This window comes from Eubalaena glacialis, chromosome 1, assembly GCF_028564815.1.
Source record: "Eubalaena glacialis isolate mEubGla1 chromosome 1, mEubGla1.1.hap2.+ XY, whole genome shotgun sequence".
In the NCBI taxonomy this organism is placed as follows: domain Eukaryota; kingdom Metazoa; phylum Chordata; class Mammalia; order Artiodactyla; family Balaenidae; genus Eubalaena; species Eubalaena glacialis.
This window is the reverse complement of record NC_083716.1, coordinates 184,202,628-184,227,864: the sequence shown is the minus strand read 5'-3', so window position 1 is coordinate 184,227,864 and position 25,237 is coordinate 184,202,628. Positions and strand designations below refer to the sequence as shown.

The window sequence follows — 25,237 nt, the reverse complement described above, 5'->3', positions numbered from 1 at the left end:
CATCCACTAGCTGTCTACTTTTTCTTCTCTACCCAGGAAGGACCATGCTTCATACCGTTAGCCTTTGACCAGTGTCCTCAACTCTATTGCTCCATTACTCTTCCGTTTCATCTGCCTGACAAGACTTAGAACATATACCTTGAATCCAGTTGTCTGCTTTGACCATTCCTTTGGGCTGCTGGACACTGCTGGAGAAAGCCACATACTCACATAGACGCCCTAAATTCATGTTCGGCAACATCAGGTGGGGCTTTGGTGTGGTCTGTGATCCTATCACATTCCCCTGACCTGCTTACTCTTTCTTTCTGAGTCCCCAGAGGGGCTATGTCAAGAATTCTCCTCTCTCCAAACCTCCATGCCTGCCCTCTCTACATTCTCTGTTTGTGATTTTATTTCCCACTTATCAAGGTGAGGGGAAATAAAAGTTATCAGATGTGAGCAGCCTCAGTTTTCCATGGCAACCTATAAACTTACTTGCATCTTTACCCATCCTGCTTCTTATTATAAAAAAGGTTCTCCTCCCCATCTAAGGCCAATCTCTTGACCTGTGCCCTGGATCCCATCTCCTCCTGACTTCTCATTGACCTCACTCTCAGTTATTCCTTCTCACTCTTATCTTTATAGTCAACATCTTCCTCCATATTGGCTCCTTCCTTCTCAGGTTAAAAAAAGCCGCATTCCCCTCCATCCACAGCCCTCTCTTCCCCTTGCCAGCTAAACTTCTTGTAGAAGTTGTCTCTACTCACTTTATAAAATCACTTTCTCCAAGGTAAGCAGTGATCTCCATGCATCTAAATTCAAGGGACACTTTTCAGTTCTCTCTTTATTTGACCTTAAGCGACCTCTGGCATGTCCTCCTTCTGGATACTTTCTCTTTCCTGGGCATCTATGACACTATCTACATGCTCCTAGATATGACTATCTACACCAGACCTTTCTCTTGAGCTTCAGACCCAGATAGCTACCTTTTAGTCAGCCCCTCCTACAAGTTCCATGGGCATCTTAAACTTAACTAATTTCCTCTTCAAACCCGTATCTCCTCCTGAATTTCCCTTGAGTGGTGAGCACTACCTTGGACTCATTTATGCAGCCAGAAATTTGTGTATCATCCTGACTACTTTCTTTCCATCATCTCTCATGTCCAACTGTGTCACCATGAACTCTTGATTCTATTTCCCTTATCCTTTTGCTGATCTCCTTCCTCTCTGCCACCATCCGCCTCACCTAACCCTGGTCTCTCTGTTTTTATTCTTCCTCTCAAACCATTCCCCACACAGTAGCCATGTGATTGTAACAAGCAAGGAATTTCACAGATACAAGAATCTCCAAACACTCAGGTATGCAAAAATGAAACATTTTTTCCTAGAGTCAATTTAATGTCTGAATCTGAACCTCCAGCCTTCTTCCTGGCAGACAACTTAATCTAGATTCTCTCAAGTAAATTCAGTGATGTGGCAGAAACTGAGATTATATAAGTATTTCAGTTTAGAATTCAATTTCAGACCTTCTTTCCCCTCTTCCTGCCTCTTACTCTTGGGTCTCCTTGGGTTGACTACCCAAGGGAAGTGGAGAAGGGGATGGTGGTTCATGTCTGATTGGCTGCATATGGTGATGGAGTGGGAACTATCCATTTAGTCTCATCTGGGGTGGTCCTCATGCTGGTGCCAGCTGCTAACGCTGCTGTTTTCTATCCTCTCCACATGGGCAGGGCCCCCTGTGCCCTCTAGGTTTTGGACCCTGCTGGCTCTGATGGGTGGTGATGGGTTGGCTGGGTGTACATGCAGGTCCCGTGTAGCTTCACCTCTCAAAGGATCACCCACTTTCCTGCAACCCCAGCAAGCAATCCAGGAACATTTCTTCCTTTTGTCCAACACATCCCCTTTCCAAGCCAGGTCATTTCTTCTCCCCTCCCAGCACAGAGGGAAAAAAATCAATTCACATTTATGCATTTGTGTGAATTGTTTAATCTCATTAGTTTAATCTCTGAATTAAAGTGCAGAACCTTTTGTATTTGAATTTTGTAGTGTAGAGTCTGGGTCTCTCTCAGCAGCAGACTGCCTCCTCAAATGTGCTTTTCACTCTACTAACAAAAGAGTCTGGTGAGTGTGTGTGTGTGTGTGTGTGTGTGTGTGTGTGTTGGTGAGGTGGCAGGGTGCAGGCTGGTAGCTCAGAGCCCAAGGAGAGAGGTGAGCAGAGAGAGTACATTCCATTAATACTTCACATATCATCCTGTCACATATTCTTTCAAAATCATAAATCTTATCAGGTCATTCACCTGCTAAAAGACCATCTGTAGCTTCCCATTGCCTTTAGAATAAAGTGTAAAACTTTTAAACTTGACTTAAAGTTAAGCTCTGTCCCCAGTTTACCTCTCCCACCTTATCTCCCACAATTTCCCCTCTTCTTTCAGTTCCTTGGGCTCACCATCCCCTCTTTTGCCTCTGGACTTTCTCACATTCCTAGAAGATTTTCTCCATCTTTTCCCTACACCTGGCTAATTCCTCCACATTCCTGTGGTCTCCAGTTAAATGCCACCTCCCTAGGGAAGTTCTCTTTGACCTCCCTCCTACCCCTGACTTTGATGTGTCCCTTCCAGGCACTCCCATAACCTTCTCATGTCATAGCACTTATCGCATTTTAGTTTGTTTTATTTGTCTGCTCTCCCACTAGACTATAAATGCTTTTAAGGCAAGACTGTGTCTGTCTGGATCACTGTTCACCCTCCAGCACCTAGCATATGGTAGGAGCTCAGTAAATAATTGTTAAATAAGAAATAAGTGAATGAATGAAGAATAATTGAACACACAAGCCAGATAAAAGCAAGTCAACTCCACAAAGAAGAGGTAAGCAATGTAGATTTGACTGAAATTTTTATGACGAGACAGAGGAGAGGGTTTGAATGCAAGCATTTCTATTCTCGCCTCAGTGTCCTTTGGCTTCCAAATTTTGGGTCTCGCTCTCCTTTGACTCTTCCTTCCTCCCCCACCACAACTCACCCTTCCCTTCCCTAAGAAGCTATCCCTCTGAGAAGACTATTCAGTATCAATTGGAGAGAGATGAGGCTAGTATCAGTGAACGCCATTCAGGAGACAATTGAAAAAGACCAGGCAGAGATGGTGAAGGCCTGAATTAAGAAAATGACAAAATAGGGCTTCCCTGGTGGCGCAGTGGTTGAGAGTCTGCCTGCCAATGCAGGGGACACGGGTTCGAGCCCTGGTCTGGGAAGATCCCACATGCCGCGGAGCAACTGGGCCCGTGAGCCACAATTACTGAGCCTGCGCGTCTGGAGCCTGTGCTCCGCAACAGGAGAGGCCGCGATAGTGAGAGGCCCGCGCACCGCGATGAAGAGTGGCCCCCGCTTGCCACAACTAGAGAAAGCCCTCGCACAGACACGAAGACCCAACACAGCCATAAATAAATAAATAAATAAATAAATAAAATTTTTAAAAAAATAAAGAGGAGAGGGTGAGTTTAGGAAATGTTTTGGAGGGAAGATCAACAGGATGTGGTTACTGATTAGATTGGGGTAGAAGAGAAAAGAAAGAAGAATATAAGGTACATCCCAGGTATTGGTGTATGTAAAAGAAAGAGAAAGTGAGAAGAAGGAAGGAAAGAAGGGAGGAAGGGAAGGAAGGGAGGAAGGGAGGTAGGGAAGGGAAGGAAAGAAATGATTGGAAGACAGTGAGTGAAAGTGTAGAATTGAGAATGCCATAGGATTAGATTTATTACCAAGAGAAGTAAGAGAGGGGATTAAGCAAGGAAGGACAACTATAAGAATTATTACCTCTTGAGAGTATAACTGAAGTAACAGACCAAAATTGCTGTTGGCACTAGTCCACATAATTGCATGATTTTCTTTAATAACTTGGGTTATTAATGGTAAGAGCTGAGAAAATTGGTGGTAGATTGATCCAAGACTTGGAATTTGCTGGGAAGATCTGCTGGGGCAGAAGGACCAAGGGGCAAGGGGATTGATGATGCCATGAAAAAACGTTCAAAGTGACGGGCAATGGCACCTAGGCTCAATAATGATAGAAGTGAGCCAGGAAGGCGCTGATGGACTGCGGGGGGCGGGGAGGAGTAGAAGAGGGGCCAAGGAATTGGATGTTTTGATGTAGTGAAGAGTAAGTAAGAAAACCAGCATACTAAGAAACAAAGGATATAGAACAGAGAAGGGACCATGTATGTTTGCAGGGAGTAGGAATCCACAGACTCCAGGACCCAAGAAGAAAACAAACCTAGAAAGGAAAGGGTTCCCTTCTTCCTCTGAAATGAGAGGGAAGGAGAAAAGGAAATATCTTGTTTAAATATTTCTTAGCAGAGAAAAATCAGAAAGAGGAAGCTGACATTGTAGAATCTTGATCTCTTCCGTCAAGCAAGATGGGAGTGATATTGCAGGAGGTGGGACTGCAGGAAAGATGAAGAAAATGTGGTGGGAAAGCACCTGTCTTGATTGAAAAAAATCAGACAATTGCCAGTTGGTAGTGAGGGCTCAGCTGGAACAGTCAGCTGACATTGGCTTGGATCAGATTTCTAAATTTTCCACAGCAACATCTTCTGCTTTACAGCAGAAACAGAAAGCATGTGGTGGATTTCATTTGGCATGGAGAGTACAAAGATAGGAGTGGATGAAGGACCAAGGGGATAAGGGCACTTATCAGGATTACTGCTGAAATCATCAGCACTGGTAACAAGCTGAGAGGAAGACAAGCAGGGCTGATGGGTCCTTGGTGCTATGAGAACAGCGGTGGTGAGGTAGCAGGGCTCACTACGAGGAGGACAAACAGAGAGTTCAGTGGCTCTGATAAAAATAACACCAGAATCTTCCAGACATTCTCCCCATAAAATAAAAAGGTGAATGCCCCTTTAAATCATTAACTAAACCAGCATTCAAATCTGGGCAGACTTTCCCAGGTTGGGCTGTTCTGCTTTGCCAGGAATCAATAAGCTTCTGTGAACCCTCCAGGGCAAGTGAGGCATGATCCATCTTCCCTGTCTGAACAAGCTTGATCTGGCCTCCCTCCTCCTGCTAAAGCAGGCCTGAGGTATGTGCCAGGATTCTGTGTTTTAGGCTAATTATCACATTCCAGAATGCTCTGGACTCCTGCTGATATAGCTTTTCAGCTTTTAGAGGGCCCTGCTCTAACCCTCCCTGGCTGTACCCCTCTCAGAACTCACATTGATTCCCTCTAGACCACACCCTGGGTACCTTGGACCATTTCAGAATTCCTTGCCCAGATGCCCCAAGCTCACTTTCCAGGCCTGCCTACACTTCCTTCCCGGTCCCATCCTCTCAAGGACAGACCATGCCACTAGTACACTCACCCCTCAGCCTGAAGGTCACCAGGGGATGTGCATAGTGTGGATGTTTGGGCCGGGGCATGTACACTTCTGCAGGAGGGGCCCTTCTCTATCAGAGCCAAGGGTGGGAAGAGAAGAGGGGCAGCTTCAGCCTGGGGTCCAGCTCACCCCGTGCCTCCATGTCCTATTGCAGGACTCCAAGGAGTTCAAGAATTATACATTCAGCCTTGGTCTTCAGATCATTAGGAAGATAGAGTTATCAAATTAGGAAAATAGAACATATTTTATTTATAATTTTACATAGTTAGACATGGGATACAGACCTCCATTTGTACTTTCCCTTGGTTTCACAAATGTCAGGGGTAGTCCTGGCTCCAACTATGTATCATTTGCCCATTGTGAAGAACAGCTCTTCAGAATTATTATTCTAAGCTTATTTGACATCTAGTTAGGTCCAAATCATATCCCAGGATGGTGAAAAATAAAAATCCATTTAAAATCCTGTCTGGATTTCTAAAAAGTTTTGGTAGCCTCAGCCCTTTCTCTAATTTTTCTTTTTTTAAATTAATTAACTTATTTATTTATTTTTGGCTGCATTGGGTCTTCGTTGCTGCACGTGGGCTTTCTCTAGTTGAGGCGAGCAGGGGCTACTGTTCGTTGCGGTGCGCGGGCTTCTCATTGTGGTGGCTTCTCTTGTTGCAGAGCACAGGCTCTAGGCACGCGGGCTTCAGTAGTTGTGGCACGCGGGCTCAGTAGTTGTGGCTTGCGGGCTCTAGAGCGCAGGCTCAGTAGTTGTGGCGCATGGGCTTAGTTGCTCTGTGGCATGTGGGATCTTCCCAGACCAGGGCTTGAACCCGTGTCCCCTGCATTGGCAGGAGGATTCTTAACCACTGCGCCACCAGGGAAGTCCCTTAGCTTAATGTTTTCAAGGTTCATTCATATTTCAGTATGTATCAGCACTTCCTTTTTATTGCTGAATAATATTCCATTGTATGGATATAACATATTTTATTTATCCATTTATCAGTTGATGGAACTTGAGCTGTTTCTACTTTTTAGATGTTATGAATAGTGCTATTATGAACATTTGTGTACAAGTTTTTGTGTGGACATTTGATTTCATTTACCTTGGGTTATATACCTAAAAAGGGAATTGTTGGATCACAGGGTAACTCTATGTTTAGCCTTTTGAGAAAGCCAGAATGTTTTCCTAATTGGCTACATTTTACATTTCCACTAGCAATGTATGAAGGTTCGAATTTCTCCAGTCCCTCACCAACACTTGTTATTATCTGTCTTTTTTATTATAGCCATCCTAGTGGGTGTGAGGGAAATCACTGTGATTGTGATTGCCATTTTCCTGAAGGCTAATGATGTTGTGCATCTTTTCATGTGCTTATTGGCCATTTGTATATCTTCTTTGGAGAAATGTATATTCAGATCTTTTGCCCGTTCTTAAATTGGGTTGTCTTTTTATTGTTGCGTTTAAATTTTTTTTATGTATTCTAGATATAAATCTCATATCAGATATATGATTTGCAAATCTTTTCTTGCCTTCTATAGGTTTCTTGCTGGTGTCCTTTGAAACACAAAGGTTTTTGATTTTGATGAAGTCAAATTTATCTGTTTTCTTTTTTTGCTTGTACTTTTGGTGTTATATCTAATGAGCCATTGACTAAAGTTACAGATTTATGCCTGGGTTTTCTTCTAAACTTTTATAGGTTTAGCTTTTACATTTCAGTCTTTGCTTTTGGGGGGTTAATTTTTGTATTTGGTGTGAGGTAAAGGTCTAATTATATCCTTTTGCATGTAATATCCAGTTGTCCCAAACCTTTTGTTGAAAAGACTATTCTTTCCTCATTGGATTATCTTGGAACCCTTGTCAAAAAACCACCTGACCATAAAAAATAAAAATTAAAAAAAACCAACTGACCATAAGTGTGTGTAAGAGTTTTTAAAATACCTTTTTTCCTAATATCTATAATTTCTTTTCTAAAAGGATAAGTAATAGGTCACATCTCAGGTTACTATGACACTTTTAAATCAAAAAGTTCAGAATAGAAGCATTTTAACAATTGTTTTGTTCCCCTAGAGCCATTTAGAAAATTCTACTTGCAGCTAAAACGTTCTTTCCCGTTAGAGGTATTTCACCCAGATAGAAAACAGAAAGCTAGATAAACTGGGAAACTGAGGTCACACAAAGGATCCCCTTAATCTCTTGGATATGTGTTCTAATTTCCCCCTTTTTGCCCTCTTTTTTTTTTCTTTTATCCAGAAGAGTAATATTAACTTTTTAATAAAATTCGTAGCGATCAATCAGCTATCTAGTGTTCAGGCCCAGAATGTATTTCTTGGCTAAAAGATCTCTACCCTACTTCCACATGTGGAAAGAAATAAAACATGGGACTCTAATCTCATAAATGAGTAACAAGGTTGTTTCCTCAAATGAGACAAGGATTTAGGATGAGAACATGTTTTGAATTGAGGTGGTTTTCATAAATCTGATTAGCTCTGATTGTAGGCTTATTTTATTGTTCACTGTATTTTGTTCCCATTTATAGCAATCAATAATAGATTTAATTGTACTCTATCATTTATATCATTAATATTTCCCCTAGGTTTGAGTGCTGTGAAGTTCTCCTTTAAACTTGTATGGGGATTAAACTTGGCAGTGATTTAAAGTAATTAATTCATATGTCACTTGTTAGCAAGGTCCAGTAATTAAAGTCTACTTTAGAGTAAGTTATTAACTCTCCAATAAAAAAAAAAAGCACTTTATCAACTTATCAGTTTTAGCTATTTATTCTGGTTGACAGATGAGATAGGGTAGTTATTGACTGCACATAATCACCTCTGTACTTTCACCAGTAAGCATTGGGGTCAAATGGAAGTCTAGGTTGTTCAAGGTCATAATTTAAATATAGAATAAACCAGTTCAGATTGCTGGGGTGGGGGAAGGTGCCCTTGGATCTTGTCACCTTTGCAATACTGTCTCCTGAAATTTTGCAAAGTCTGTTTTTACTCTGTTCACAATTGTCAAATTTCTAAAGTAAAAACCTAGACCAAGTATTTCATATTGAGGTCAGATATTAAATTGCTTTACTTTTATGTTTTTTTTCCAATATTATTAACTATAGTCACCATGCTGTACATTACATACCCATGACTAATTTATTTTATAAGTGGAAGTTTGTACCTTTTGACTCCCTTTGTATAATACTTTTAAAAACTAATATAGTATAAAAAAACCAATATTATATGTCAGTTATATCTCAATTTTTTAAAAAGGTAAAATTAAAATATTTTTTTAAACCTTTAGATGCTCTCCTTGTGAACAGGCTAGGGGGAAGAATTCTAGTTAAGTGTAATACCTGGGACACAACAGGTGCAGGCCTTTTATTTGCAGGCCTAAACTAGCCACATTTTTCCATTTCATGATAGCAAGGTTCCTTTTATTCTGCTTTGCTTTTTGGCCTGACATTTGGTTACATTTATTCAGCTTGAGGGCAACCATAATGGGCCCTTTGCTTTCCCCTGGTTGGCTTGTGATGAACTACTACCAAGGTCAGTTCAGGTCTAACTCTGTTTGTGGTCAGCCATGACTACAATAGTGGTTTCCAAGCCCAGCTGATCATCAGGACTATCTGGGGTGGTATTTTTTTGTTTGTTTTTTTTAATAGTAATCTTTTATTTATTTATTTATTTTTATGTTTATTTTTGGCTGTGTTGGGTCTTCGTTTCTGTGCGAGGGCTTTCTCCAGTTGTGGCAAGTGGGGGCCACTCTTCTTCACGGTGCACGGGCCTCTCACTGTCGCAGCCTCTCCCGTTGCGGAGCACAGGCTCAGTAGTTGTGGCTCATGGGCCTAGTTGCTCCGCGGCATGTGGGATCTTCCCAGACCAGGGCTCGAACCCATGTCCCCTGCATTAGCAGGCAGATTCTCAACCACTGCGCCACCAGGGAAGCCCCTCTGGGGTGGTTTTTAAAGAGCTTTTTAGGCCTCATCCCAAACGTACTGAATCTGGATCTAGAGCTGATGAATCTGTATGTTTCAAATCTTCCCAAGGTGATTCTGATATTCAGCCAAGTTTGGGACGTGGTCCAGGACCCTCTCCAGGTAATTAGAGATCCCATGAGTGTGGCCTTATGGCATTGCCTCTGAGAAACTGCCATCTACTTACCAGAAGATTCTAAAAAGACCAGAGGTTCCTATTTTCAGTCTGCCCTTAATGACTATCCACTACCTTGGCAAAGAATTCAGTGTTCTTTCTCTGTCACTCTCACTCCCTCAGGCTGTCCTTGTGACTTATTTACTCTTTCAAGCTGCCCAGCAGTGGTGCTGGTGAAAATAAGATAGGCTTTGGTCTTGTAGACCTGACATGGCCTCTTGGCTCAGCCTCCTCTATGGGTGCCATTTGCCTCATCTGTACAGTGGAGATAATATTGTCCCCCCAAGGATGTTATGAAGACCAGAAGAATGTATTAATATTACACCCTGCACTAGGCATTATAACTTGTTTGGTTTTACTTATCCACCTCTATGAATATGTTGGGTAAATGAAGCTTGGTCATCAGTTTTCCCTGATTGTAGCCCCTGGATTGCTCTAGGCAGTGTTTCTCAAAGTAAGGAACATAGATCACCTGCATCTGAATAGGAGGGAGAGAGGAGAGAAATCTGCTCTTATGTAACTGTAACTTTCTGCACTTTTGAATTTTTTATTGCAGTATAACATACACATAGCAAAGTATATTTATTATAAGTGAACAGCTCAGTGAATTTTCATAAACTGAAGACACTCATGAAACCAACACGCAGATCAAGAAATAAAACATGACCAGAACCCCAGAAGCCCTCTGCACTCGAACTTTGAGAACCAGTGTCATAGGAAGAGCCCAGCTGGGGAGCTCCCCTTTGCCACAGTCCCACTCCTTTCTCACGAGCCAAATCTGAGTGCTGTGTGAGCCCTCCCCAATCTGAGGGCCTGTGGCCTCACATGCACCCTTAAAAGCGATGAGACTTCCTTTGTCAGAAGGGTCACAGAGGATGTTTCCATCATTTATATTCTTGCATACACCCTAAACTGCTTACAGTAAATGAATTCAGGTCCTAGCCAACAAGGAGTGGAGATCACTCATTGTCTGAAAGCATCAGCTTATTACAACACTCCAGCATTTTCTCACGGAAGGGTGAATGAGGTAGATTCTAGTGTAATTACCTTTGTGTAATTGAAAACTAAATCACTGATGACTGCATAGTTTAAATATCCATTTAAATACTTTCATTTTATTGCACTTATTTTTGCAAGACATGCTACTACCAAATAGGCTATTAATTTTTCTAGTGGATTAAAATCTGCATGGGTACATTAAAAACTTAGCATAGCTCAAATAGATGCCCTCTTCTTCCAGAAATCACTAGAGAGAGCTTGTCTTTTTCTTTAATCCAGCTATTCAAAATAATCTATTAGACCAAGACCTATAATAACACAGGTCTTGCCCAAAAGAGATCAGGTTTTTCTATGCAATATAATTTAGGCAAGATTTTAAATAATAGAACAAGAGCCCGTGGTGCTTTTGCCTGTATCTCCTCAAATTTTAACATGCACACAAATCACCTGGGGGTCTTGTTAAAATACAGATTCCGATTTCGGAATCTGAGAGTCTGCGTTTCTAACAGGTTCCCAGGTGCTGCTGATGCTGCTGGTCTGAGGGCCACACCTTGAGCAGCAAGAGTATTCGGAATAAGCCCTGACTAGAAGCCTGGGTACATATCTGAGCTTCAGTTTCCTGGTATATATAGACAATTTCTAAGTCCCTTCTAACTGTACAATTCCACAATTCAATAATCTCTCTTCACTTATTAGCTCATTTTTCTTTAGGTTGCTGATTCTCATTGTTTATAAGCTGTTGTATTAGGTATTGTTGTGTATTGGAGGGCCAGGTAAAAACTCTTACTTATGGCTGAAAAGTTTTATTTTTCAATCTTCTACAAGTCTACCTCAATCCATGGAAAATTTTGGCTAATAATAACATGATACTGGCTTTGGACCATAAGCTAAACTTGAGTCAGCAGTGCAGGGCTTTGGATAGATAAGCAAGTGTGAACCTGGGAGTATAACCAAAAGAAAGGGACAGCTAGTGGCGGCTGGTGGCACAGTGGTTAAGAGTCCACCTGCCAATGCAGGGGACACAGGTTCGAGCCCTGGTCCGGGAGGATCCCACATGCCACGGAGCAACTAAGTCCATGTGCCACAACTACTGAGCTACTGAGCCTGCGCTTTAGAGCCCGCAAGCCACAACTACTGAGCCCCCGTGCCGCAACTACTGAAGCCCACGTGCCTAGAGCCCATGCTCCTCAACAAGAGAAGCCACCGCAATGAGAAGCTTGTGCACCACAACAAAGAGTAGCCCCTGCTCACCGCAACCAGAGAAAAGCCCATGCACCGCAACGAAGACCCAACGCAGCCAAAGATAAAATAAAATAAAATAAAATAAAATAAATTTAAAAAAAAAAGAAAGCTATGGAGACCACTGCCAATACCACAGCCAGTTCTTACCAATGGAGGTGGTGACAGCATGGAGGCAGAGAAAGTCTAGCCACTGAAAATTATTTCTAATACAGCATACACATCAACAACTAACAGGGAAAACTAACAGGCAGGGAAAATAGCACCCATCTTCCTTTTACCTTCTACATCTCACTTCATTATATCTAATTGGCAAAATCTAGTTTATATAGTCATAGTTTTTTAGCTACAAGTCAATATTTATTGAAGTATAACATACACACAGAAAAATGCACAAATCACAATTAGTCAGCTTGATGAACTTTCCTAAAGTGAACATACCCATGTAACCAGCACCCAGATGAGGAGATGGAAATTCCTAGCACCCAGAGCACCCCTTATGCTCTTTTCTAGGCATTATCCTCCCTGAAGTTAACTGCAATCTTGGCTTCTAACATCATAGAGCAATTTTGCCTATTTTTGAACCTTATACAAAGTGGAATAATATGTACTCTTTTATAACTGACTTTTTTCACTCAGCATTACTTCTGTGAGATTTATCCATGTTGCGTGTAGTAATTGTACCTTCATTTTCATTGCTGTATTGTGTTCCATTGGATGAATATAACAACATTTATGTATTCTACTGCAGATGGACATTTGGATTGTTTCCAGTTTGGTTATTACAAATAGTGCTGCTATGAAAATAACATATGTATGCATTTCAGTTAGATATATAAGAATAGAATTTCTGGGTTATAGGAGATACATACACTTAGCTCAAGTAGATATTGCCAAACCATTTTCCAAAGTAATGGATGTGCCACATCCTTAACAAAATTTATATTTTCCATCTTTTACATTTTAGCCATTCTGTTGAAAGGCTAATGCAATGTATTGAAATCATATTGTGGTTTTAGTTTTTATTTACCTGATGTCTAACAAGTGAAGCACCTTTTCTTATATTTATTGGCCATTTGGATATCCTCTTCCATGAAGTGCCTGTCCAATTCTTTCGCCCAATTTTCTGTTGGCTTGTCTGACTTTTTCTTGTTCTTTGTGGTTCTTTATTCTGAATATGAGTCTTTTGTTGGGTATGCATCGGAAACACCTTTTGTCTCTCTGCAGCTTGTTTTTTCACTCCTTTAATAGTGTCTTTTGATGAAGATGTTCATAATTTTGATATAGTTCAGTTCATCAGAGGTTTTCCTTTATGGTCTATTTATTTTGTGAGTATCCAGTTTAAGACTGCTGACTCCAAGGTCGTAAAGGTATTCTCCTATGTTTTCTTGTGAAAGCTTGTTTTACTGTTGACATGTAGATTTATAATTCGTCTGATACTGATTTCTGTATATGATGAAAAGTAGGAAAGATAGTTTTGAGCCTTCCAACTCCTATAATGCTGTGCACTGGGGATGGGGTATCTATAGAAGTTGGTGAACATGAAGCTGAGTGCCAAGAGGCCATATCTAACACAGTTAACCTAGGCGAGTTTTTATACCGTAAAACGTGGAGCTCCAAACCGTGAATTTTACTGAACCTCTTTTCAATATGACTTTCTGTGATAGCGATTTTCCAGATTCCACACCTACCTAATGTCAACAGTCCACTTCAAGCGCTCGCTTTGCCTCTTCTTCCTTACCCTACCTCTTGGAATGTCATCATTTTTGCAAGAGCACTGTGTTCTTTTTCAAAACTTACAGCAAGAATTGATCTGCTTTCAAATAAATGAAAAGAAGCCCAAGGTTAGACTTGGTGAGTAAATGTGAATGTTAGAATACTTTTAAAGATTTGTAGTTATATTATCCAATCTAAGAAAGTGTGATCAGGTATGGAATATTGTTCTAAAAGGCTTGAGGACATGGAAACAACCTCAGCGTCCATCAGTGGATGAATGGATAAAGAAGTTGTGAGATATATTATATATGTGTGTGTGCGTGTGTGCATATATATATATATATATATATATATATATACAGCAGAATATTATTCAACCATAACAAAGAGGAAATCCTGCCATGTACAATAATATGGACCTTGAAGGCACTGTGGTAAGTAAAATATGTCAGAAAGAGACAAAACTGTATGATCTCACTTGTATGTGGAATCTTAAAAAACAAAAAACTCTTAGAAAAAGAGATCAGACTTGTGGTTACCAGAACGGGTTGAGCCGGGGGAGGAGAAATTTAAGGAAGGTGGTCAAAAGGTACAAACTTTCAGTTATAAGATAAATAAGTATGAGGGATGTAATGTACAATATTATGACTATAGTTAACCCTGCTGTATAATATATAGGAAAATAGTTAAGAGAGTAAATTCTAAGAGTTCGTGTCACAAGGGAAAAAAGGTTTTTTCTGCTTTTTCCCTTGATTGTATCTACATGAGATGATGCATGCTGACTAAACGTATTGTGGTAATCATTTCACAATATATGTAAGTCAAACCATCATGCAGTACACCTTAAACCTGTACAGATATATGTCATTATATCTCAATAAAACTGGAAAAAGTAAATAAAAGGCTTGAGGAAAAAGCGAGTTCTCCTAGGTGGGTTAAACAAGCTCCATCACCCTACCTCTCCCCACTTAGAGGTACAACCACTTCAGGCAATTTTTTTCATGTGGAACAACTGATGCCTCAATCTGATGTAAGGTATTATACAAAGGAGGTTTTGAAACAAACTCCCTACAACCAGATTTCTCTGTATAGGATCCTCCTCTAGAAATTACGGGGTGGCCCCTGGAACAATAAAATGCATCTAGAGCAAAATTCTTCTCAACTGCCTTGTGCCTGAATCCCTGCTCTTTCCTTTGACATTTGGATATATCCTTTGATTTCCTAATAATAATAGCTGAAGTGGGTTGTGAAATATGACTTTTTTATTATTCAACTCAATTTTTATTTCATGTCCCTATATCTCTGGGTCCTTAGGAAGGTAACACTGGTCATTTCAGGTCATACTGAAATGGTCATTTCCAAGCCATGCTATACAATTTCAGGATCTTACATAGTGCCAAGGCTTCTGGAACAGGGTGAGTATCTTAGCTGGTCCTTAATTAGTTCACAGTGATAAGGCCAAGACTGATATACATTGTAGGGGTCCCCTGGCCCCCTTATGTCTAGGAGTCTTCTGTTGTTTCTGGGTTCCCTAGAGATCTGACCATCTGCATAGATGCACCTGGCAGCAATTGCCCCTAGGTTCTCCCAATTCTTATTTTCCAGGCACTCTTCTAATTATTCTATATGTATTGTCCTACTTAATTTCCATAATAACCCTATATGATAATTGCTATTATTATCTACATTTTATAAGTGAGGACATTGAGGTTAGATAACATGCCTAAAGCCCTCGCTTCTCGTTAGTGGTGAAGCTTTTGCTGTGGATTGATTCCCTTTACTCTTTCGTGTGAATGCTCATTAATAATCCATTTGCCCACCCTTGCTTTGCCTCTCAGATCTTAGACAAACCTCTTATTATCATCTCCACTTGACTCCAGAATTTTTCTTTGCAAAGATCCATCACACCAAGGTTTGCCAGTCATCTTAGTTAATCTTCTTATTCAATTTATGAAGCGAGTATTTTTAAGCATCAGCTATGTGTCCAACACAAGTTCTGATGACTGAATGGGATAGGGAGGAAAGAAATACAAGAGTCCCTTTCATAGGAAACACAAACGGAATTTAACTTAATTAGAAAGAAACCTAAGTGCTTCAATCACTAACCATTGATTTGACACTTGGGACTCAGATATATGAACAGCTATTGTTGTTTTTGATGGCCCTTTCATCTGGGTCATCTCCCAGAAGTAGCATATGTTTCCTCTTATGCTCATCTGAGAACTACTGATCCTTCTGAGGGGCCCACCTCCACCCACAGTCCCCCTCAGGGTTCAGTGGGTCTCAAGTGTCAGTTTCCCAGCGTTCACTCATGCTTCCACAGGGATTAGGATAAGGATGGAATCTTTGGGAAATTGAAAGTGCCATTTTAGACTCAATATAGTTTGTTTTTTTAAAGATTTTTTTGATGTGGACCATTTTTAAAGTCTTTATTGAATTTGTTACAACATTGCTTCTGTTTCATGTTTTGGCCTTTTGGCCACGAGGCATGTGGGATCCTAGCTCCCCAACCAGGGATCGAACCTGCACCCCCTGCACTGGAAGGTGAAGTCCCAACCACTGGACCGCCAGGGAAGTCCCGTAGACTCAATACAGTTTTGACAGATTTTATGGATGAACCTGGCACCTAGTCACTAAATATAAGGTTTTTATGGAAAAATATGTACATGTTCCCCAAAAAACAATTTTGTAAACTAATCTGACTACAGTCCTTGATTATGAACCATGTTACATTCTTTGCATTTCTTGGGTACCTTAACTTGTAAACCTGACCATTTTAAGTGGAATGTCTGGTGTTTTCTCTATTCTTTACTCTTTCAGAATGAGGTAGATGTCTCTGTCCTGATAACAGTTCTCAACTTGAGCAAATTAGTGCCTCTAGCCACTTCAGAGAAAAGAGATCTCTGGTAGGGATCATTTAAGACTTTACAGCAGTGTTTTACAAAGTTCTAATTACCCTTGTTTATCTGGAATCTCCTGAAAATTAATCCCTAATTAGCTGAATGTAAGATGACCTACTGCGGGAACTAGTTTTACTGGAACATTTCATCCTAGATTTCTGTGACCACGAGTTTAGTCCTAGAGAAAAGTAAATCGGCACCATTTTCTCCATTTCATCATGTAGTAATCACGAAATGTAGGAGCCTGATCAAACAGTCCATGATCCTGATGGAAGGCAGAATGTCATGGCTTTGTAAGAAGAAACATAAATCCCTAACCCTAGAGAGTGATCAGTTTATCTTGTTGCTTCCTCCTTAGATTAAGAGCAATTTCGGTAGGATGAGATCCCTGGGCATAGCACCTGCAGGAAGGAGAGAGGACTGAAATGGAAGATAACTCCAAGCTTTGTCTTGAGGAATTTTTAAACCTCCATCCATCTCAATTTTGTTATTTGTGAAATGGGGTCTTAATAACTATTTAATAGGAGAATTATAAGATCGTATTGGATGTGTGAAAGTGCTTTATGTTTAAAGCAGTATATGCCACTACAGATTTTGAAAATTCATTTTTCTATTTCCTTTGCTTTTTAACCTAGTAAGTGCCCTGACCAGCCATAATGACCACATTACACATTTTAAAACCATTGCTAGACTTTGGTGCTGGTGGTGTGATAGTAGCAATAGCAAGACAAACAGAAAGAGGACTGTGGGTAGGTGGTGGGGGTGTGTGTGTGTGCATGCCCATGTGCTGGGTTTTCTTTATGTTCTGAAAAGTTCTGTGAAAGCCATCTAGTGTGCAAATGGGAAGGAACACAAATCAGGTAGGGAATCTACCCAGGTGTCAGAGAGTCCACATTGATCTTACTGACAAAATAACTGTCCATCCCAAGTTCATGTCATTACTTTTTAAAAAATAATAACCATTTTTACTGCTAATAGTTTCAAAGACTTGTGTAGATGTTTTTTACTTCGTTATATTGGTTAAGATTTTTAAAGTTAGCTCTTAAGGTAATAGCTTATCTTAAGATGGCTTTGTTTAAGAGATGAGGTAAATTCCATTCTGGAAGCAAGAATGACCTACAACAGATGCTTTTTTCCAATTCCACTCCAATGGATCCCTTAGGCTGAATTCCACCTCTTAAAAAAAAAAAAAAAACCAGGGATATGTATGGACTCAGTAAGGGTGGAGAAAGGAAAGCTGATAGTGACTCACTCCAGTTTATAGGAGAGGATTATGTTTCCACCCCCATAAGCCTGATAGTAGGAACTCCCACATAGAAAGATGAGGCAGATCTTGACATGAAATCAGTTTGAAGTAGTGGCCCACCCTACAAAACAAGCTAAATTCATTGTTAACTTCTAGACTACACAGTTAAAATGTAAGAACAGCAGGTGCCCCCATACACTCAAAGGCCTGAAAAAATGTATGTATCTTTTGGTGAGGAATTTCAATTTTAGAATTCTATCCTTAGGGAGTAATCAAGCATAAATGCAAAGATTGAGCTACTGGGTAGATCATCCAAGCTATGTTCATCATACAGAAATAGTAAAAGCAACCTAAGCAGTCAACAATAAGAGTTTAGTTAAATAAATACATCCATATAATGTGTACTATTTATATTTAAAGTAATGTAATAGATAAATATTTATTCATATGATAAGATTTTAAAATTTATTAAGGACAAACACAGGTGACAAATCAACCAACTGATTCCAATTTTGTAAAATAAATAAATGTGTGAATGTAAGTGTGGTTTTAAAAGCCCTTAAAGGGCTTCTAACTCAAAATGGTAGAATGTGCACATGCATTTAATCTCCTCTTGCTCTCCAAATTCCACTAAAATGATTTTAGGTCAGACCCACTCACAAACGACACAGTTTATAAAAGTGCAAAAAGGAACACCCCCTGATTTCACCCCCAACCCAGCTCTGGGTCTTGCCTACATCTCTTCAAGTGGAAGGAAAGCTAAGGAATGAGACACGAGAATGGGAAGAGAAGATTTTTACTTTTTATTTTATACTTTCTGTACTAGTTGAATTTTTTAATTAGTATGTATGTATTTTTGTAACTTTAAAAGTTATTGAAGGATGGATACAAATGTATTAATACAGCAGCACCACACCATTTTGCATTTAGCTTCATGAGGATTCACCTAAATTTGGTAAAGGTAGAAGGCAAAAGAGAAAGAATAAAGGAAAGAGGGAAAGGGAAGAAAGAGAGGAGGAGGAGGAGAACAAGAGAGAATGTTTTAAATGGTGTGATGATTTCTGCCTGACCTGCCTGTCAGTTAGCTTGAACTTAACCCGAAGTTAATCTGAAAAAGGTGATGTAAATTTGATCCATTTCTGGTCCCGTGCACTGTTCATATTTGTAGTATCTGGTCATGATGAATGTGATTCTAGTATTAACAGATTCTTTTATTTTTATTTGTTTATTTAGACTTAAATAACATGGCTTACTAACACAACTACTTCATAAGGGCTCAACTGAGGAAGCAACATTCTATTCTGACACTGAGCGATGTAAGGTATTTTCAAGGGTAATTCTCATTCCTCCCTTGATTTAGAAGTTAATTCCCAAAACTATGGAAAGCCAGTGCAGAAATTAGTAATCAGTGGTGGTATTAAGATGTTTTTTATTCTCTTCCCCTCTCTCCTTAGTCATGTTTTCTATTTGAAGTATGAGGAAGTGTTCCTTTTGTAATAAGACAACTATATTAAAAAAAATTTTTTTTAACAGAACATGTAGCTCTCATTCCACCTTCACCTGGCTGGTGAGCACCCAGTGGCTCCTAGTCTTTTACAGAGGCAACCAGATTTCCTGACTCTATTCTTAGAACCATCTCATTCCGTCCTGGTGCCCCACATGGAGCACTTTTTAGCGATAAGATACCATAGCGTCATAATTTTTTACCTTACAAAACGCTCAATCCCAGTCTGTGTCAAATGCTGTTCATAACTAGCCCTTCAACTGTTTTTCTTTTTCTTTGTGTAAAGTGCTTCATTAAATTTTAAGAAACTCAAATTTATATTCATCAGTAAAAAAAAAAATTTTTTTTAGAATTTGAAATACACTTAGAAAATGCCATTTGCAGAAGAAACATTAAATAGGCTACCCCTTTATTACGTAAGTTAAAAAGCCATCCAAGAAACTTCAGATAGCGTAAAAAGGAACTCACATACTGATGATTAATCTGTGTTCCTGCCTGCAAAATTGAGCAATCAGGGTTAGGCTGTCCCCGAAGAACAACTTTGAAATCCTGAAAGGATAATCAAGCATTTATCTCAGAGGCCTATGGAATAACCAAATCCTTTGGATACTTAAAATGTAGAGAATAAGAAGCAGCTGAAGGCTGCCTGCTCTCGAGGCAGGGCTAGCCCTGTGGAAATGTGTCCAAAACTGGTATCCTGACCAGGTTGCAGTTAATGGTTCTGATCTGTAGAAAGTGAGACTTCAAGACCACGGGTTCTCTGTGAAGGATAGGTACTTGAATAGATACCTAATTGCAAGTTAGGAATACAGTTTTAATAACTTATTATGTGATGCAGAACAATTTATTTAATCTTCTGGACTCCTTTATTTTTATAGATTTAAAATGGGAATCATACTATTTGTTTAATCCACAAATTAAATGAGAGGCGCCTTTTGGGTATACAGTGCTGGCTCCTAACGTATAAGAATAAATTTTCAAACATTTATTAAGAAAAAAAGATAAAACACACCCTATCTACAGCAGAATTGTTGGGCCGTTTAGTGTGGGAAGTGCCAGACAAGCAGTTCCTGATGAGGCCAGTGGGAAGCCTGGAGACATCTTTATGTTCCCCTTTAACATTTTGCAACTTGTTTACTTGTTAAATACCTTAGCAACAAGAATTGCATTTTTCTTGCATGGAATCCATGTCTAAGAAAACACACACCTGGAAGCTGTCAACAACAGTATGCTTGCCAGGTTAGATGAGCCCACTGACGGGGTTGGCATGGATCAGCCTTAATCCTTTCTCAGGGCACTGAAGCAAAAGACACAGGAGAGTATCTGTCAGGAGTTTTCAGGTGAATCCCATTCCGCCTCCGTGCACCAGAGGCCTGCACCATAGCCTCCTACTCTGTCATCTGACCAGCAGGATTGCTGCTGTGCTTTACGGATGGTGAAGACATATTTTCGGCTCTTCCTTCTTTTTAATTCCTCCTTCTTTCCTTACTTGTGAGATGGGGACTGAATGGAGAGTACCAAATTGACCTGGAGAGCATGAACTAGATGTGCTTAGATTATGGAGCCTGGCCTCAGTGGGGAAGAAATGTATCCTAACCTACCACTCCAACCATGATATCCAATTTTAAGATTTAAGCATCTAAAACAAGAACAGTTATGAAAATACCAACCTTCTTGTGAGAGCAAGATCAAACAAGGTAATGAATATAAAAGCACTTTGCCAACTGTAAACTATTTAAAAAAAATAAATCATGTTAACAATTATCGTAGCAATTCTTTTCAAAGGGAAACAGCCAAGACCTCGAGTGAATGGAAAAGTCACTGCATCTTCCCACCTGGCCCAACACTCACTGCCTTCTGTAAGACCCAAATCTCCCTCTCCCTCTTCCTCACCCCAGATTTCCTTACATCCTTCAGCACCGGTGGAAACTTCTCAACTAGCTGTTGATCTCAATATCAGATTATAGAAGTTCACAGTAAGGCATAAATGAGGATTAATTCCTCTGGAATACATTTACATGTTAAAAGAATTTGTTAATCAAAAGAATTTTATCTAGATGGAATGATCTGTAGAGAAAAAAGGGAAACTGATTTTTTTTTTGTAGTTTAGGTTTATTTTTTCAGATTTTAAATTAATACATGTGATAGTTGGCAGAAATGTATTCATATTTTCACCAAAAAATAATTCATGGCAACACTATTTGTAATAGCCCCAAACCAGAAACAATCTGAATGCCCATAGATAAATTGTAATCTATTCACATAATGGAGCACTACACAGCAGAGGGAATGAAGGAACTAAAACTTTATGCAACAACATGGATGAATCTCATGAACATGGTTGTGAGTAAAGGAAGCCAGGCACAAATGAGTATACACCATGTGATTCCATTTATATAAAGTTAAACAGGGAATTCCCTGGCGGTCCAGTGGTTAGGACTCTGCATTCTCACTGCCGGGGCCCCAGGTTCAATTCCTGTTCGGGGAAATGAATCTCTGATGTTAGAAGTCAGGTCTGTTTTGGTGGGGAAGTAGTAGTGACTAGGAGGGAGGCACAAGGGCAACTTCTGGGGTGGTAATAATGTTCTGTTCCTTGATCTGAAGACTGGTTACATACGTGTATTAATTTTGTGAAAATTTGTTGAGCTATAAACTTATGTATGCATGCATACATACTTCGTTAAAACATGCATGTTTTAATTTGATATGCATGTATAATGTACTTAAATTAAAAGTTTACTAAAAAGTTGGCAACACAGGGACTTCCCTGGTGGTCCAGTGGTTAAGAATCCGCCTTCCAATGCAGGGGACAGGGGTTCAATCTCTGGTCGGGGAACTAAGATCCCACATGCCATGGGGCAACTAAGCCCGCTTGCTGCAACTACAGAGCCCACGCGCTCTGTAGCCCGCCCACCACAATTAGAGAGAAGTCCGCATGCTGCAACGAAGAGCGATGCAGCCAAAAATAATTAATTAATAAATAAATATTTTTTTAAAATTGGCAACACATGTTTATTGTAGAAAATCTAGAATATAGGAAATATATAGTGTTAAAGGATAGCTTTTGAAAAACTAGGTAAAAGGTAAAATCATGACTCATGTAAATATCAAATTAACACACATTAAAGATTTTATTTAACTCAATTACTGAGGAAACCAGTAAGATGTTATAGGCAGTTCAAATGATTTGATATACAGAGATTTATATTATCTATCAGGCAAAATTCATTTGCATTACATTAATAGAAATCATTTACATAGCTATGGACAGAAAACATTTGCACTGCTATCAATTTTCTAAATGTTAACCCTCTTTCTCTATTGAGTTGTAAAGTAGTCTAGTCAAAGACAATGAAAGCAGAAATAACCAGAATGGATGAGCTAAATTTCATCCACTAAATTTCAAAGACTTTCTTAACACTAGAGTAAAATCAAAACAACCTGTAATCCTTGCATTCAGGGATAACCTACATGCGCCATATTTTTTAATATCGTGCGAGAACTGTCTTGAATCTGTAGCAAAACTTAACTGCTTCCATATTGAGTATAGATTTTTCCCTTTATTCCAGAAAGCATTTGTTCACATTCCTGATTATATCCTTAGCATACTTTCTTAGAAGGAGAAATACTAGATCAAAATGTTCGACCATTTTAAGACTCTTGCTATATATTACCAAATATTATAGGAATACTTTGAAGCACATAGCTGGGCTGGAGGAAGAGAGAAAGAAAAAACCTTTCTAGGCCACATGCCCGTAAGACTTCAGGAGTAAAATGTATGTTTACAGCCTTGCAGCTACCCACTATCAGCCTTCTTCTTTTCCTTTGCTTTTGGACTTCACCAGGATTGAGCAAAAACTCAGTCATCGACTGAGGAAAAAGCGTGGGTTGGCACAGCAAGCCACAAAAAATCTCCAGTTCAAACACAAATCCAAGATTACGAGAGATCTCCCTACACTGATGGCTTCATCTGTATTAGGTTATAAATCCCTTGAGGGATTTTCCAGAACTCAAACCCCACTTCCTCCATATGACTTCCTGTGTTCACATGTATTTTCTGATCTATTTTGCCAGTCAGGATTTAAAATATTCTCTAAGCTACATGTATCTAACCATGAGACCTAAATTATTCAATTATTCAATAGCGTTTATCAATTGTCTTCTAAGTGATGTGCTAGTCCTGGGGTAAGTGGTAAGCAAAACAGACTTATTTCTGCCCTGTGAGTCTCAGAAGTATGTTTAGCATATCATAAATAAAATATAACCATATACATGGAATGAACAACATGCATTTTAATGTCAGGTTATTTATTGTTTTGTTTTATTTGCTGACTATTCTCAGGAGATAGGTCTTTTCTTTCCAACTAGATAAGATGCTCCTTGAAGTCAGGGGCTATGTCTTCACTTCTCTAGCATCTTCCTAAGTATTGTGCACTTAATAGGCACCCAGTAGAGAGCAACCAAATTGAAAACATTAGTGCTTCATGTCTGTATGGACCAAGAAATTTATTCCTTCCAGCTCCTCAATTATTCATATAATCTCTATGGGAGTAAGTAACAAATGATCGGGAAACATAAAGTAACTTATTACGTTAGTGATCGTTTTATATTTTATCTTCACCAATAGGTGGCATCATCCATTTTGAAATTATATTTTATAATGTTATAGCCCCAAATTTTTAAGTATGGAGTTCATTCAATAAATGTTCATTGGGCATCTTCTATGTGGAAGCTGCCCAGCTGGCCACCACTAACAGAGTGAAAAATAAAAATACTACAGATATGCTTTAACCTACTTCCTTTCCTAGTATACCCTAAAGGACATTCCACTTTCAGATTTCATCCTTGTTCTATAAGATAACATCTAAATCTCGGATAACAACTACTCAAAAACAACAGTTTTGTGTGTGTGTGTGTGTGTGTGTGTGTGTGTGTGTATTTTCAACTCAACCTAGTATCATATTTTAAAAAGATGAGGGATGCTAAGTTAAATAAAATGTAAACCAGAAAAATATGGATTGGGTAGGGTGGGGTCAATCTGCAGAATCTAATCCAAGTTGGCTTTTTAATTAACACTATTTACCACTTCTCAGTGAAAGGAACTTTCTTTCCTTTTGGAAGACAAGAAAAGTGTGATCCAGGCATAGCAGAACTACTTCTACAGCTTCCAAGGCTGCACAGTCCCATCTGGAGATAATAAAAGGTCCCATTCCTCTGTGTTTATTTCAAAAGGTTCATTCTCTGGAATGACCTGAGGTTGCAAGCTGTAGAGCATTTGCCAGCTAAAAAGGGCTGCTGCCTGAATATTACTCAGGAAGTGTCTAGTCCCTAGGAGAGCTCCTCCAAGCTCTCCTTAGAGTAGAAAGAAGCCCCTTCTGCTCTTCCCAACAACATTACCTTCTCCACAGGCTGGGGGAAGAAAAGGAGAAAAAAGAGAGAAAGGGGGAGGGGGAGCATTGGGGAAATGAAACTGCAGTATTTGCATTAAACACCATGTAACAGCCACTAATTTATCCACCTATTGATGAGAGAAAGGGGACATTTGACCAAATATGTGCTTCTTTTTACTGAGCAACTTTAAAGGGCAATGAATGGCATTAGGTACTTTGGGAGATGCAAAGATGGAGCATACAAGGATTTTTGCCATCCAGGAGCTCTCAGTCTAGTAACCACAGTAGTGTCTTGTGTAGTAGTGGTTAGAAGTATAGGCTCTAGGCTCTATTCATTTGAACCCGGACTCCACCACTTACACATTCCTGGATAAGTTATTTAACCTTTTCATGCTTCAGTTTCCTAACTTGCAAAATGGGGATAGAGTCATTAGGAAGATAAAATGAAATAATGCATTACATTTTTAATAAAGAATGTTTATTATTATTAATACCAATAACTTTAATACACAAAGGAAATGTTCAGTGTCATAAGAGAGGTATATATAAAGACCTATGCAAACTCAGGGGCTAGAGCAGGAACTTCTTAGGAGGGCAGGGCAGAGCAAAGCATTCATTGTTAGTGTTTAAAAAAAAGAGACAACAGACCCCAAATGGAGTCACTTGTGTTAAGCCATGTCACCAATCAAGACTTAATACCTAACTTAATTGTGGTTTCAACCTCCCCCAGGAACATAATCTTAACTGGTCAGTCTGGAATTTCCTGGTCAGCACT

The 25,237-nt window shown here is 39.5% G+C and overlaps 1 long non-coding RNA gene across 2 annotated transcripts in view; it reads left to right on the top strand.

Moving 5' to 3' along the window:
- LOC133098983 (uncharacterized) overlaps window positions 1-25,237 on the top strand; it is a 134,938-nt gene that overhangs the window by 80,891 nt on the left and 28,810 nt on the right. The gene's annotated exons all lie outside the window — the stretch shown is intronic.